Source organism: Sardina pilchardus, chromosome 3, assembly GCF_963854185.1.
Source record: "Sardina pilchardus chromosome 3, fSarPil1.1, whole genome shotgun sequence".
Lineage (NCBI taxonomy): Eukaryota > Metazoa > Chordata > Actinopteri > Clupeiformes > Clupeidae > Sardina > Sardina pilchardus.
Window position 1 is genome coordinate 24,229,249 of NC_084996.1, and position 14,820 is coordinate 24,244,068.

Below are 14,820 nucleotides of genomic sequence, written 5' to 3' on the forward strand. Positions count from 1 at the left end.
TGTCAAGTTGGTAGTGCAAATAAGTCCAACAGTGCAACAGTGCAAGATAAGATTCTAGTGACCAGTAATAAATATGTACAGTACAAAATGTAAGCATAGTAATAATAATAACAGTACTAATATAAATATATGGACAATTAAAATAAACTTAACATAGTAATAATATAAGAGTTAGACATGAGGGTAGACATGTAAGTCATGCCATGTAAGTGTATAAGAGGGTGGAGGTGCAGATATACTATGCATAGAAGTCCAACTCTCCTTTTCCCTTCAGTGAAGCATTGTACAGTTGTATGGCCCTGGGTACAAATGACTTTCTCAGTCTGTCTGTTGTGCATGTCATGGAGCGTAGTCTCCAGCTGATCAAGCTCTTCTGCTGTATGATAATGCTGTAGAGTGGATGACAGTCATTGTCCAGGATGCTGTGTAGCTTGTTCAGGGTCCTTTTGTCTGATACTGAAGTGATGCACTCCAGATCAGCTCCCACAACAGAGCCAGCCTTCCTTACCAGCCTGTCTAGTCGCCCAGCATCCCTCTTCCTAGTGCTTCCTAGTGATGTTAAATGTTTACAGAAAAAATGCTATGGCACTTGCGTTCATATGGCAGCACATTTAAAATAAATATGTGCCATATATTACTTTTGAATTCATTATTGAGTTTTGCGTATAATAATGTGATTAATCATGATTAATCAGGGAAATCATGCGATTAATCACGATTAAAAAATTTAATCGTTGCCCAGGCCTAGTTATGAATTAACCAGTCAAGTAAAGTGTTACCATAATGGGTAAAGTGTAACTTCACCCCATAACTCCACCCACTTCACATTTCTGAAAAAGGCTTTCAAAATGGGCAGGACGTTCTGAAATTTGGAAGGTAGTGCAGCAATGCTGCAGCCAATCAACCATGGTGATTTTGTGTCAATCTGGGAATGAGTGCTGCAGACATGGGCTATGTCTCATTCCGCCTACTTTCGTCAGTGCACTGAGAATGTGCACTGACCACCAACTGCCGTAGTGCCCACTTTCGATGATTAGTATTGTCCCAAAATGAACAACTTTTGTTTACACACTTACAGGAAATGACAGGCGGAATAAACGTTACAAACGGGACGATGAAAATCTAGGGTATTTTGTCCGGAGGCGGTATTACGTGCCTACGTCACCACAGTGATGCGCGTCCTCGTTGCCGAAGCATACACTGACGGCAGGAGATGGCTTACCGAAGTCCTAAATCTAACAAGTTCATATTTTTAAAACAAATCTTTTTGATGGAAACGTGGTGCCAAATTCATATAAACTTGGCTCGGTGAACGGGTAAAACCGTCCATTTGTAAGCAAAATCAATAATTACGATCTGTTAGTTTGTTTACTGTTACCTAGCAACCACAACGGAAAGTCATTGAATTAATACCAAAGATCCTTCATTACTAGTATCTCAATTGAAGATATAAACCGTAGTGTAATGGGCTAGTGAGCAGGTTATCAATGTTGAGATTACTAGATCGAATCCCAGGAATTATGTGATGATTTTTTTTATGGCAAGTCAAAATAAAATATTGTGTTAGTTTGTACGAACAACTCTCTCTTCCGGACCTGGCACGTCACGTTTGTAACAGGGACAATGAAAATCTAGAATATTTCGTCCGGAGGCGGTATTACGTGCATACGTCACCACAGTGATGTGCGTCCTCGTTGCCGAAGCATAGGCAATGAGGACGCACATCACGAAATACACTAGATTTTCATCGTCCCTGTTACAAACGTGACGTGCTAGGTCATAGAATGTATGTGTTAGGTAGCATTAACATGTAAGGTTATGTTAACTCTCCCAATGATTGTTGGCTTTGTCAGTGATGGCATGTAATTAATGCATTAGACGACAGTAAACGTTTTGTTTTTCACTGTAAAACCATAGAGTTAACATGTATAATGTGCTCATCCCAGTGGCTGGTTGGCTTAATGTGCTAGGTAGCATTAACCTGTAACTTCTAGGCTAATTAACTCTCCAAATAATTATGTCGGCTTCAGTCAGTGAGGGGCATGTAAGTGATGCATTAGACAACAGTACAATGTTTTGTTTTACCACCATTGCTTACATTTAAATATGACAGCTGAGACAACCGGACCTGCAACGAAACAGGCTCGGCTGAATTGTCCGCCATTGTCTGCAAATTTGAAAAACCTCCAAGACGTCCCTGGTCCCTCCCCTTCCGCTTTTTAGTCAAGATGGCAACCGTTTAGTGGGAGTAGGGTCCATCGTTCCACACTAAAATTTTTGACCGTTCTTAGGGGGTCATCCGGGCACCTTCAGTGCACTGACTCTTTGTGTTATCTACACTACCTAGTAAGTGTTCAAAGGGTAGAAGTAGGCGGAATGAGATAGTCACAGTCATTTGTTGGACAGATAAAACAGTTGAGGCGGTTTCTTACTTGTCCAGGGCAGTCGTCAATCGTCCATTGACAAAGAAGTCTGCAGCGGATTGGACCAGGGAGTTCTTCTGGCTGGACACGTACGGTATCTTAATGTACCTCTAATGCTAATACCATCTGCTGCCTCTGCTACTGCACTGTTGCTTCCTGTATCTCAAAGATATACTGTCTCCCTACTGTGCGACGTCGAACGTTAGCTTCCCTCCAACCGACATGCTAACTATATGTCTTTATGGGAAACCAACATTATATACTATATATTAATTATTTAGTTGTGCCTTCAATGCCCTATATAGAAAATACAGACGCGACACAGGGCACATGTTACATGAAGTGATGGGATCTCAAAAAAATCGGCCGTCCTATGGGGGTTAGCAGAGCGTTGATAACCAGCTCCATCCGTGTTTCTACATCCGGGACTTTTCCTGCCCCCTTGGCTGCACTGCACTGCTGCCTGCGTTAACAGCTCTACTGGAGACCACCAAGAGGAAGGTGAGTTAATCTCTTCTAACTGGAGCATTGTATGTAAAACGATGTGTGCTTAATTCTGCCCTCGCTTAAAGTTTAGTGTTAAGCTAAGCTAGCCAATCGTCTCAGAAGCAAAACGTTGCAGTGTGTTTCTAGTGAAGAACTAGCTGCTAGGTCATTCAGGTAAAAAACATCACTTAGTCAGTATTAATAAGCTAGTGCTATCAAAATTAGGCTCTGCGTACTTGCGTACACTAGTGTTAAATAAGCTAGCTAGTGAAGCTAATTATAGCTGTTCAGTTCCATCTCGTCCCAGGGAAGATATATGGTCACAGTTTTGGCATATGGTAGATTAATCTCTCTTGCTCCCAGGGCAGAGACCACTGTTTCCCTCGATTTTGTCTTGAGAACAGGTGAATCTCTCCTGGTCTTGAGGTAGAAGTAGTATGTTTTTACTCTTGAGGAAATGTGTTGGACAAAAGGGAGTCAACTGCCTCCTGTCCTCTGGTCTCAGGGCATAACTGGTTATGTTGGATTTTCATTACAGCGGTGTAGTCTTATCTGGTCATGTTCTTTTTATTTCAGAATATGGAGACTAACTGGGCAAATGGTGTTAAAAAAAAAAAAAAAGGTTGAAGAAGCAACGTGACTCCAGAGTCCACCAAGATGTCATGGTCATTAGGGGGATGCCAAGGAGTTCATGGAGGCTCATATCAAGGAAGTAGAGGAGAAGGAGCTGTGCTACTTCAGATCCCCAGCCTGCCCCCAGGAGAATTATCACTATGGCTGTGACCGTAGGAACCAGTCTAAAGGGAAAAGCAAAGGAGAAGCTACAAAAACCCGGGCCAATTCTTGCATGGCGTACATCCCTGTTAAAGTCATCGTGGACGCTAGTGTACCAGGTGCCATAAAAGATGCTGCAGCACACTGGTCATGACAAAGACAGTAAGGAGAGGAATCGCATCCACCCAGAGGTGCATTCCCTCACAAGATCAAAAAAATATTTTATTATTCCCTGGTCAAAATATGACATATCTGAAACCTTAATAAACAGCCATTATTGGGCTCAAGAAAATGGACATGTGGACAAAAAAAAATTGCCGGTTTTACTTGACCCCTCATGACATTCGGCTTTTAACCCTTATGTTGTCCTTGGGGTCAATTTGACCCCAAACAATGTTTAACATCATAAAATATATGGTTCACTTTTTTTTTTTTGCTTCATGTTTCATGACTTTTCCTCATTTGAAGGGTACAACAGAGTAAGCATGACATTTTCACAACAATATGTTTTCAATGTCCTGTACAAATATTAGGTACATTGGTGTTCCTTGGGGTCAATTTGACCCCAAGCCGATTTAGCTGTATAAAAGATAACATACATGAATATTTTACACATTATGGTTATTATTATTGTAATATTATGAGAACATATTGTTATTATCAACATACAACTACATATTAGAAGTACAAAATATCTTTTATAAATGTATAATCAGTGCTACTAGCATTACTACAGTTATACTGATGTTAGGAGCCTGAAGTGAAGAGTCTGAAATTGCATGTTATAGCATAATATTCTGATTATTATGATGATATAATTTGATGCATTTGGATTGTTCAATTGTTCACAAACTACAAACTACAAAAAAGCTGGCTCTGACATAACATAATCCTAACTGTGGTAGTACAAGAGCCACTGACAGTCCACACAGCCTGGGGAAGGGGGGAAGGGCAAGCAACATTGCAACATTCTCGCGAGAACTTTCATATTTCCCACACATTCGTGCGGGAAAGTATGGTTCACACAACCTGGGGGTGGGACAAACACACAAAAACCTGGACCACAGCCCTAGTCTAAACCATTTCTTAGCTGCTCTGTGTGCTTTCTCTCTCCGAGTGCTCTTTGATAATGAATACTAGGAAAAGGTTTTCTGTCACTGAGGTTTTGACACAAGTCCTTGATGAAAGTGACATAGAGGAAGATGTGTCTGAGACAGAGGATCATATAGAGGTTCATAATGAGGATGACCTTGATTATCACCCTGGTTCTGAGAAGGAGGATGAGGATGAGGATGAGGAGGAGATCGACCCTCCTGTTCCTCCAATTGTCTCTCCAATTGCTCCTGTCCCTTCAATTGCTCCTGTCCCTCCTATAGTCTCTCAGTAGACTTAGTGCTGCTAATGTCATCAGAATGATTCCGGGGCCCACCAGATATGCTGTTAGCCGTGTGCAAGACATAAAATCAACATTTGAGCTCTTCATAACTCCAGCAATCCAAAACATTATACTACAAATTACAAACTTAGAGGGAAGCCGCGTGTATGGTGACAGTTGGGAAGTCTTGGATTTGACCCACTTGCAAGCTTACATTGGGTTGCTCATTTTGGCAGGAGTGTATAAGTCAAAAGGTGAAGCAACCGAAAGCCTTTGGGGTGCTGACACTGGAAGGGCAATATTTCCAGCCACCATGCCTCTGAAATTGTTTCATGTTTTGTCTCGTGTCATACGCTTTGATAACAGAGAAACAAGGCAGGGCCGGCGAGAGCTTGACAAACTGGCAGGAATACGTGATGTGTGGGACAAGTGGGTTCAGCAGCTACCTTTGCTTTACAATCCAGGCCCAAACGTGACTGGATGAATGTCTGGTTGCATTTCGTGGTCGGTGTCCCTTCAGACAATACATTCCGAGCAAACCGGCAAAATATGGCATAAAAATTTGGGCAGCGTGCGATGCCGAGTCCAGTTACGCCTGGAATATGCAGGTCTATACAGGCAAGTCCCAAGGTGGCGCTCCTGAAAAATCAGGGCAAGAGGGTGGTACTTGACATGGCTAAAGGACTGAGTGGTCATAACATTGCATGTGACAATTTCTTTACGTCATATGCCCTGGGTGAAGAACTGCTGAAAAGGAAGGTTACCATGTTGGGGACAGTGAGGAAAAATAAGCCAGAGCTTCCTCCTGAGCTGGTTGCAAAAGAGAAAAGGGAGGTAGCATCCTCAAAGTTTGCCTTCACTGACAAAGCCACTCTTGTCTCCTATTGCCCCAAGAAAAGGACAATAGTTGTTCTGATGAGCACTATGCACAAAGATGCTGTCCTGAGCACCCGGGAAGACAAAAAGCCACAAATGATCCTGGACTACAATGCGACTAAAGGAGGCGTTGATAACCTGGACAAGGTCACAGCCACATACAGCTGCCGGCGCAAGACTGCCCGTTGGCCCCTTGTCATTTTCTTCAACATCATCGATGTGAGTGCCTATAATGGCTTTGTGCTATGGCGTGAAATTAACCCTGACTGGAATGGCGCAAAACTGAACAAAAGGAGGATCTTCCTGGATGAGCTGGGTCATGCATTGGTGAGACCGCAGATAGAACGACGACGGCGCCTTCCAAAAGCATCAGCAGCTGCTGTTGTCAAGGACATCCAATCAGAGGCCTCAACTCCTCCAGTGGGTCAAACAGGGAAGAAACGTGCTAGGTGCCAGGTCTGTCCCTACAGAAATGACTCCAAGATCAGCAACACTTGTGTGAAATGCAAGAAATTTGTCTGCAAGCAGCATGCATGCATTGTCTGCACGTCATGTCTGGAGTAATGCATTGACTCATCATTTCAGTGACTACTGTATGTAATTTTGTGTCAGAAATTCTTATGCAATGCTATTGTTAGTGTTTTACAGATTTTGTAAGTTTTTAGCAGTTGTAAAACTGTTGTTTGATGTTTTGCTGATGACGTTCATGCATTGCTATTGCAAGTGTTATGTAAATGTATTTGCTTGTGTACAGATATGAAAACGATTATTCAAATGTTCTTTTCTGAGGTTTTTGTAAGTTCATAGTACTTGAAGAACTATTATGTGATGTTTTAGTAATGATTAAACTCATTTTTACTAAATAAAATCTTACATTTTTGAAACTGTCTTTGTTTATTGTCTTTTTTGGGGTTGGGGTCAAATTGACCCCAAGGACAACGAGTGTAATTTTTTTCACATTAATGCTAATAATAGTAGCAGTTTTTCATTACAAATGTTACAGATAAACCAAATATGTACTAAGACGGTATATGAAGCCATTAAAACAGTAAAAACATGGTTCTTTCAAATTTTGTGTCAATCAGTGAGATTTTATGATGATTTGTATATTTCGCTATAAGCACATAACAGGCATGCTGGGCTCATAAAGGGGTGTGGGGGGGTGAGATTGTTTTTAAGGGCTATTGATGGTGGTTATTACACTCTTGTTAAGGTACCTGTCACAAAAAAACTGGGTAACATTATGAATTATAATCATTTTCTGAGGATTTATTTAGCTGGGGTCAAATTGACCCCAAGGATAGAGAATGTCGGTAAGATTTCAGGACAACATAAGGGTTAAAGAAAAATCTCAGAGGTGTGGGTAACAGTGACTCTGTGAATGTGGACAATTTAGTATCTACAGAACTCAAAGAGAACATCTGTTTTTACCAACCACTTCGGAATGATCAACCATTCATTTTATTTGTTTAAACAGCTTTTAACTTTTGGAAGACAACCCCCATCCAATGATTTTCATGGATGCTTCATATAAAGGCTTAACAGCCTAAGAAGGGTACAGTATGCCTTTTATGCACTGTTGTTGATCAACAAAGCTGGAAGAGGTTTGCCATTTGCCGAGGCTGGGTGAACCCTGCCTGAACTTCCGGGGAATTTGAAATTCTCCCGGCAGCTCAGGCTTGAAACCAGCATCTGGATTTGGATCTCGCTAGGTTCTCTCTATTCAGAATTGTCTTGATATAATCTTTATAATATATGGGTAGTGTTGATGTAATGGTTACGAAACCTGGCTAGCATGCTCAGCCTACACCATTGTGTCCTTGAGCCAGGCACTTACGGTAAGCCTAAGTCAAATGATAGTTGACAAGTGTAAGTTGTTTTCTAAATGCAAATGTAACCATATACTCTTTATAATATGCTTTGCAGCCATATCAGCACTAAACTAGCAGCCATGTATTGCTGGTTATGCTAGTTTAGTGTAGTGCCCTATATGTGGAGAGTATCGCCAACTCAAATCATGGGCGCCATCTTTACTACCGGAAGTGACGTTCGTCTCAATGATGGTCAATAGGGCGAATATGACATGTTGAAACAAATAGCTTAACATCGTCATAAACAAGCCTATAAATGTTATAATGTGCATCACTATCCATTAAGATGTTAATGCTGTTGCAAATACGCTGCATTATACATTTTGAAAAAATTAGCAAAGACCAGATAAATAGTAATAAACGTTGCCTAGTCGGAGCCAGCTAGCTCTGAAAACGCCTACGAGGCGAACTTTGTTTATCCAATTTCTTACAGCAGTTAGATATTAGTCTGAGGAAACACCTTGAAATAAGGCAGTAAGAGAAAGCTGAAAGCTTCATTTTGGTGAAATAAGCCTGTTTAGGGCACAATGAATAACATCTTACCTTACTTAAGCCAGCGATCCCTACATGTTGCAGGAACTCTTTGAATCACTGTTAGATTTGACGTCTGACCTCCAGATTCGGACATAATGTATTTCGACCGTGCATGAGGCAAGACTAAAATATGCTATTTATTTTCTTTTTTATCAATAAGTATGTTGTTTCAATAGACTCTGGGACAGTAAAAGAAAATAGTTTTAATTGAACATTTTTTTTTAAATGTTATTTTAAAAAAAAATATATTATTATCATAAAGTTAGGCTATTATTATATAAAGTTATTATTATTACAAAACTACATGGAGATCACCATTAGTTTGACCTCAAACTTTTCCGTTAAATAATAACTTACCCCTATGCACAAAACCTGCCAGACAATAATCACATTTTTCCCACTTCCATCACTCTCCTGAACTGTTTTTGTCATTGGACACCACCACCTTGGCCATAAGTTCAACTTTTACAGACTAAATCACATGCTTCTTGCACATCTCTTGCAATACATTTTGGACTCAATCTATTGGTAGGTGCCTTATGTATATTGTGGTGCTCTAGTACTGTATGCATCTTCTGACTGCATACTACTGTATGTCTAATTGTTCCAACAGCTAATGCCAGTCAAATTCCTTGTAGATATACTTGGCCAATACAAGCTCATTCTGATACTAAAACACACAAACTTGCTAGGTTTTCAAAAATATTTTTCAATAAAATATATTTCCATTTATTATAATCAAATTAAATAATCAAAGACAACAATTTCTGACTTGTGTAACAAACATTTACAAGACCATCAGAATCTAGGCCTATATGAAATGCAATATAAGCATGAGGGATGAGGATGAGAGATCTCCATGTGCTCTTTTCAGGTGTCACATTGTTGTCCTCCACCAAGTCCATCCCTTCATGGTCCTTTACATGGCCTGATTAGATGACATGGAGTTGATCAGCTGTCTGCGGTGTCCTCCCCTCAGACCAATTGTACCTTTGTTCTCGTCCTGCATGTAAAATAATGAAACTCTTGTCATTAAATGGGTAGATGTACATAAAAAATACCACTATTTCTACCACTGTAGTAAGGACTGCTCTTCTAAAAAATCTGAAATGCGCACAGGTTGTCATTAAATGTGTATGCTTCTACACCACACTCATTTATCTGTCGCACACTCTCTCACACACCCACAAAACATGGGACACAAAGGGAGCAGACCGTGAATCTCCTCTCTCAGCCTCAGACTTGGATAATACAAGGCAGTACCATTTAACACCACACACGCTACATCCTCCTAATAATTTTACTAATGACATCATAGCAAAGTGTACCTGAGAAACTGCAACTAAGTGCCTTAATTAACCAAAAATATAAACATAATAATGTTAATGGTAGAACACGATGAAGAAAGGAAGCTGTTGTTTATCTTGACTTAAATTGATCCAGCTGAGGAAAGCACTTGTTCTTTGGAAGGAATTTCAATTTGTCTGCATGCAATATTGACACCGATCACATACCCTGTCTGTGTATAGTGTATTGTGCACACTGTGGTGGAGACTTGGGTCCATGTTGGGTCCATGTTGACTGGGCTGATTTGGTGATGAGGGGTGTCAGGCATCAGGGGATAGGTGCTGAAGCAAAGAGCAGCAGCAGTAGCCTACAGGATCTTGAGGATGTTGAGGCGACGGGGCAGGGACCTTGAATCAGCAGACAGCTGTATCCCTCTTACTTCACCAGCCACTCTACCTTCATCTAAAATAACGAAAAAGACAAAGAGGGAGCATGTTATTTACTATGATATAATACAGACATAGTCAAGTCAAGTCAAGTCAAGTTTATTTATATAGCGCATTTCATACACAGAGGTCATTCAATGTGCTTTACATAAACAAAAACCAAACAGTAATAGCAGATAAAGGCATAGATGAGCAAAGAGGAATCATAATAATAATAATAGTAATAATGATAAAATAAAAAAAATAAAAAGAAAGCAATAAAGAATAAAAATTAACATAAAAGACATAAGGTGGAATAAAAAGAAGACAGGTCTGTCATCACCTAATTCATCACCTTAAACCATGATTCAATAAAGCATGGCACACTCACTAGAGGGCTGACAGATTGAAGTATAGCCTACACAACCAGTGTAGAGCTGAAGTCTGTATTGACACCACTCAATAATTCGTGATTAGCACACCACCTACCAAGTTTGACAGATAGCTAGCAAACCATATCTTCAAACTATGCTGTGTATTTCAACAGATTTATTTGGACAATACTGTGCCTAGGCTACTGGTAAAGTTTCTAACAACGTTGATAGAAAGACTAGCTAACTTGCAAACTGCAATTATCCGACCAGCTATTTCAGTCAAGCAGGAGGACATTCTTAAAATAGGCAAACAAGACGTTGTCTTATTTTGCTCGACAAGAAAGAAAATGCAAAACTAACAAGTTTATCAATGATTACAGATCGCTATGTTACCTGCTAAGCAGCTGTAGCACTATTAGTAAACACGACACAACACTACGTACTGGCTGCTTGTCTTAATAGCCACTTTAGTGCTTCAAAAACGCAAAAATGCAAGGAAATTAAGACCATAAATGATAACAGTATGAGATGAAAAACCTTATTTACCAGAGTTGTTCCAACCGTTTTCCTTTTAGACAAGGTTAAGACGAAAGATGTATGATGTATTCGCTGCTCCTCCAGAAGTGGCATCTCTCCGGGTAGTTAGAAACAAAATCCGTGCTGCAAATGTCTTAACAAGTCTTATCACTAAAAATGCTTATGACGTAAACGTTATAATGTTAACGTTATCAGAAAAGTTTCCAGTGAGAAAATGGGTCGCTGTATGGTGAAGATATTAAGACTTAATGCCAACGATACTCAAACACTGCCATCTGAGAACATTTGAAAGCATTCTAGTCAAAAGTAATTTTGGTAGTAAAAATGGCGTCCATAAAACACGTGACCACCTCTGAACCAATCCTTGGCAGAACTGCTCTGAACATTCCAAACACAGTTGGCGGTACTCTCCACATATAGGGCACTAGTTTAGTGATGATGTTGTTGCATAGCAGCAACACAATAATAGCCTAATACCAAGTTCATTTGCACACTTACATCTCTCAAGTTTGTAGCTCACCTACCTATGCTATGATATTTAGGCTTACTGGCATGACAGATTAACGCGTGTGTGAGGAGAAAAGACGCGCAGGCTAGCCACACGGCTCTGCAGGGGAGGGACAACTTGTCTTGTGCACACTGGTACACACGCATGTTCCTTCAGAAGAGCACGGACATTATTAAAAGTATCGATATCGATACTAATAAAATTAAGTATTGCAACATTTTTTATTTCAGGGCATCGCGATGCTTTTGTAGTATCGGTGCACCGTGCACAGGGTGGGAATTTCGTCATTTTAGGGGCAAGGCCATTTGGCCTTCACCTTCTTTTTTTTTTTAGGGGCACCAAGGCCACATGATAGGGCACAAAGGCCACTGAGTAAAATTCGATGGTTTTACATTTCAGGGTTATCTCGACACAAATACATAGACCCGCTAGCCGCTGTAGGCTTTGAGAAACACTAACACAGCCTCAAACTTCTTTAAGTTGAGGCCCAATCATGGCAGACTTCGGGGTCATAGGGCCCATCTACACATACCTCACCCCACCCCCCATCAAATCATCATTATGATTATCATATCACAATTAGTATTATGCTATATTGTTAGACATGCACTTTCACTTCAAAGCAGTCAATGTTTGTGCCAAAATTGTTTACAAAAAGTTTGTGAAAATAATTAAAATAGTTCATTATTTTGCATGTTTGCATGAGATACTTCTGAAAACAACAGCAAATATGAGTACCATTGTTTTGGGATGTTTCCCTCATGGAAGCATCATAAGCCGTTTTCAGACAGGTTTCTGTACATTCTGTGATAATTACCTGCCACAAATCAAATACGGGACGATTCCGTATTATACTGAATGGTTGGCAACCCTAAGTCAGGGGCATAAAGGCCACTGTGGCCTTATGATGGGGGTTTTTTCAGGGGGCATCAAGGCCAAAGTGTAGGGCAACGGCGGCCATGGCCTCATGGCCTTGGTATAATTCCCACCCTGACCGTGCAACACTAGTAGTAAAAGCTTCTAGGTAGTCAGGATGGGCTGTATCTCCCACCAATCAGTCTTCATGGATGACATGACTGATAATAGCAATGGTGTTGTGTACAAAAAGGTTGTTAGAAAGGATTAATATGAATCTTAGGTGGGCAAGGATAAGATTAAGCCAAGGAAGTTGAGGAGCATCTCTGTCAAGGGAGGTGGTATAAACACTATAGTTGCTCCAGTTGGCCTCCATTGCTGTTTTCATTTTTTTTAAGTATTTGCCTGCGAAAGTGTTGAAAAAGAGATATTATTGGCATAGAACAGTGGTAGGGGTACTGCAAAGACTGTAATATTGTATACTGGCATTGGTAACAATAGATCAATGAACCTGCAGTGTTTTGCCTTCACTTTGTCCTCAAGATTATTCTTGACACAGGCCTGGCCAACTTCTTTTATTGGAAGGTATTTCGTTCCCATATAGTTCAGATCCTCAACAAGGGCCAGACATTCTTCTATAAATACAAAGTTCAAAAGTGTTAAAATTCAAATATCGCAATATTTTACCATAACTGTTCGACAGTTGTGCTAGCTGAGAGTAACTTTTAATGTCACTATTGAAGATTTTGCAATAATCTATAGTTGCAAAATACATCTATGTACAGTCCATTGCATTTGCAAAAGTATTTCTTTCAGTGGATACCATGCCATCTTGAAGACTAAGGAGTAAGATCCCTCCCGCCTCAATGTCTTCAAAGTGTTACATGACTCCCTGTTGGTGGTACTATTGATTGAAAAATCACTGCCAAATGTAATGCACAATAGTTTATTCTGGGAATGTGTTTGTATTTTGCATAACCTCACACGTCATGTTCTTCATCTTTAAACATCACAGTTTACCTTCACATAGCTTGCTGACACTTGTGGACAGCCTTACACGAGGTCCTGGCTCCACCTGCATGTCCCTTAATGTCACCATGAGCGTTTCTTTCTGGCTCTTGCCCTTTCATAGGTAGGCCACCAGTAGCCTCGCGAGCCATCCACGTACTTCCGGCCAAGGATTGCCTCCACTACGAGTCTGGCCGTGCTCCTCTGTGGAGCATTCTGCTCGGTAGAATTGTAACAGAACGCCCCCCCTCCAGAAAGCAGCCAATAAACGAAGAGACGGGTTGGTGGGGGCGAAAGGGGGAGGGCGCTCGTGACGATGACGTTAAACGCCTGCGCTATGTTGTTATGAGTAACTATCGCCGATTGGGTGAGAGCTGTCCAATCAATTCAAACCAGAACTGGGCGTTACTTCCCGCTTCCTGCAAGCGCTTCAGAGCAAAGAAATTCCAGACCATAATACGAAATGAAATGGTAGTATTATGGGATGGTTAGGACCAGGCTAGGCCACCAGGGCATTGGGGGAATAGCCCTCCGGTGGCCCACACCTCCTACAGAGCGCTTCCCTAGTCACTCTATATCTGTAATATCAGTGGAATTTATAAGCAGGCATCTAGTTAAAACAATCTTCTACCTTATAGAAATGTCAGTAGCTAACACTATAGGTAGAGGAGAACACATACATGAGACGTTAAAGGGTTCTTCATTACTCATTCCTAACAGCCTCTGAAGTCAGTATTCCTGACTTTGGCCAGTTATTTAGGTGAAATCTTGTAACTTTCCCCACGAGATGAGACTAAACAGCCATGATTGGCTTCTATGATGCCTCTTGAAGTTGGATCAGGGGCGTTGTCAGAAATTGTAAGGTGTGCCTGTGAGATTTTAGGTGGCATCAACCTAGTAAAAGTGAGGGGCGCATATGACAGGTGGAACGCAAATAACCTGGAAGTGTGAACGATATAGTAGAGCCAGTATCAGTGCTCTTGAAATAACTGTCATCGCTAAATAACAATCAAAAAGACATCAAGAACCACGATCAGTGAGGAACAGGAGTCACTAACACTTACTTTACTTGTGAATTGGGATGTCTTGGAATGTGTGAGTCTGTATGTTTGAAGAGGCTGTATTCTAACAAAGGCTTCAGGGGAGTGTGTCGGGGGCATGTGAACAGCAACCTGCCTGAAGTATTGACTGTGACTGGTGAGGGGGTGTGTATGGATCACCTGACACGCTGGCCTGTGATTTGGCATTAAGTCTGGATCTATGTTAGTGTCTCCTGCCTTGGTGTGTGTATGTGTGTGCACACACACACCTTGCTTGCGAATCTGACCTGTGCCGAGTTATTGACTGAGAGTTATTGACAGCGCCTTTGAAGGATAGAGAAGGCACCGGGGTTGCTGGCAAGGGACGCTCAAGCAGGTGGTGTGTGTGTATGTGTGTGTGTGTGGGGGGGGGTGCAGGGGTCAGTTGTAGTTTGCAGGTGCTGAAGC

The 14,820-nt window shown here is 41.1% G+C and overlaps 1 long non-coding RNA gene and 1 pseudogene across 1 annotated transcript; one reads left to right on the forward strand and one right to left on the reverse strand.

Moving 5' to 3' along the window:
- The first annotated feature begins 3,600 nt into the window (after positions 1-3,600).
- On the forward strand, positions 3,601-6,525 carry LOC134075949 (piggyBac transposable element-derived protein 4-like; annotated as a pseudogene).
- Positions 6,526-9,042: 2,517 nt separating this feature from the next.
- LOC134077116 (uncharacterized) lies at positions 9,043-10,009 on the reverse strand. The gene is made up of 2 exons (XR_009938649.1): positions 9,854-10,009; positions 9,043-9,342 (listed from the first exon to the last, which is right to left on the reverse strand). It is a non-coding gene; the product is annotated as an uncharacterized LOC134077116 (long non-coding RNA).
- Between the last annotated feature and the right edge of the window lie 4,811 nt (positions 10,010-14,820).